Consider the following 2,737-nt stretch of genomic DNA (forward strand, 5'->3'; position numbering starts at 1 on the left):
TGGCTGTAGTCTACACTGTACACTCAACTGGATGTAGTCTACACTGTACAGTCAACTGGCTGTAGTCTACACTGTACACTCAACTGGCTGTAGTCTACACTGTACACTCAACTGGCTGTAGTCTACACTGTACACTCAACTGGCTGTAGTCTACACTGTACACTCAACTGGCTGTAGTCTACACTGCACACTCAACTGGCTGTAGTCTACACTGTACACTCAACTGGCTGTAGTCTACACTGTACACTCAACTGGCTGTAGTCTACACTGTACACTCAACTGGCTGTAGTCTACACTGTACACTCAAAAGGATGTAGTCTACACTGTACACTGCACACTCAACTGGCTGTAGTCTACACTGTACACTCAAAAGGATGTAGTCTACACTGTACACTCAACTGGCTGTAGTCTACACTGTACACTCAACTGGCTGTAGTCTACACTGTACACTCAAAAGGATGTAGTCTACACTGTACACTCAAATGGATGTAGTCTACACTGTACACTCAACTGGCTGTAGTCTACACTGTACACTCAACTGGCTGTAGTCTACACTGTACAGTCAACTGGCTGTAGTCTACACTGTACACTCAACTAGTACACTCAACTGGCTGTAGTCTACACTGTACACTCAACTGGCTTAGTCTACACTGTCTCAACTGGCTGTCTACACTCAACTGGCTGTAGTCTACACTGTACACTCAAGGATTAGTCTACACTGTACACTGCACACTCAACTGGCTGTAGTCTACACTGTACACTCAAGGATGTAGTCTACACTGTACACTCAACTGGCTGTAGTCTACACTGTACACTCAACTGGCTGTAGTCTACACTGTACACTCAAAAGGATGTAGTCTACTGTACACTCAAACTAGTACACACTAACTGGCTGTAGTCTCTACACTCACTGGCTGTAGTCTACACGCACAGTCACTGGCTGTAGTCTACACTGTACACTCAACTGGCTGTAGTCTACACTGTACACTCAAAAGGCTGTGTCTACAGTCTACTGGATGTAGTATACACTGTACAAATGGATGTAGTCTACACTGTACACCCAACTGGCTGTAGTCTACACTGTACACTCAACTGGCTGTAGTCTACAATGTACACCCAACTGGCTGTAGTCTACACTGTACACTGTACACTCAACTGGCTGTAGTCTACACTGTACAGTCAACTGGCTGTAGTCTACACTGTACACTCAACTGGCTGTAGTCTACACTGTACACTGTACACTCAACTGGCTGTAGTCTACACTGTACACTCAACTGGCTGTAGTCTACACTGTACACTCAACTGGCTGTAGTCTACACTGTACACTCAACTGGCTGTAGTCTACACTGTACACTGTACGCTCAACTGGATGTAGTCTACACTGTACAGTCAACTGGCTGTAGTCTACACTGTACACTCAACTGGCTGTAGTCTACACTGTACACTCAACTGGCTGTAGTCTACACTGGCTGTAGTCTGCACTGTCGCTCTCACTGTACACTCAACTGGCTGTAGTCTACACTGTACACTGAACTGGCTGTAGTCTACACTGTACACCCAACTGGCTGTAGTCTACACTGTACACTCAACTGGCTGTAGTCTACAATGTACACCCAACTGGCTGTAGTCTACACTGTACACTGTACACTCAACTGGCTGTAGTCTACACTGTACAGTCACTGGCTGTAACTGGCTGTAGTCTACACTGTACACTCAACTGGCTGTAGTCTACACTGTACACTCAACTGGCTGTAGTCTACACTGTACACTCAACTGGCTGTAGTCTACACTGTACACTCAACTGGCTGTAGTCTACACTGTACACTCAACTGGCTGTAGTCTACACTGTACAGTCAACTGGCTGTAGTCTACACTGTACACTCAACTGGCTGTAGTCTACACTGTACACTCAACTGGCTGTAGTCTACACTGTACACTCAACTGGCTGTAGTCTACACTGTACACCCAACTGGCTGTAAACTAACCCACTAAACTAACCCAACTAAACTAACCCACTAAACTAACCCACTAAACCAACCCACTAAACTAACCCACTAAACCAACCCAACTAAACTAACCCACTAAACTAACCCACTAACTAATCCAACTCACTAAAGCAACCCAACTAAACTAACCCACTAAACGAATCCAACCCACTAAACTAACCCACTAAACTAATCCAACCCACTAAACTAACCCAACTAAACTAACCCAACTAAATCCAGCACAGCTAGTCCAACCACCTGAAATTAACCCACTAAACAGATCCCAGCCTAACTAAGAGCCCAACAACCCACTAAACTAACCCACTAAACCAACCCAACTAAACTAACCCATTAAACTAACCCAACTAAACTAACCCACTAATCTAACCCACTAAACAAACCCAACTAAACTAATCCACTAAACTAACCCAACAAAACTAACCCAACTAAACTAACCCAACCCACTAAACTAACCCACTTAACTAATCCAACCCACTAAACCAACCCAACTAAACTAACCACACTTAAGCTAACTGACCTAAAATCGACCCAGCTAATACCAACACAATAAACCCAACCCAACTAAACCAAGCCCAACTAAGCCAGCACCGTTAAGCTGAGCCCAGCTAAACCAACCCAGCCTAAAGCTAACCCACTAATCACTAACCAAACTAAACTAACCCACTAGACCTAGCCCAATAAACCAACCCACTAAACTAACCCAGCCCACTAAAAACCAACCCAACTAAACT

This window comes from Oncorhynchus nerka, unplaced genomic scaffold, assembly GCF_034236695.1.
Source record: "Oncorhynchus nerka isolate Pitt River unplaced genomic scaffold, Oner_Uvic_2.0 unplaced_scaffold_1001, whole genome shotgun sequence".
NCBI lineage: Eukaryota > Metazoa > Chordata > Actinopteri > Salmoniformes > Salmonidae > Oncorhynchus > Oncorhynchus nerka.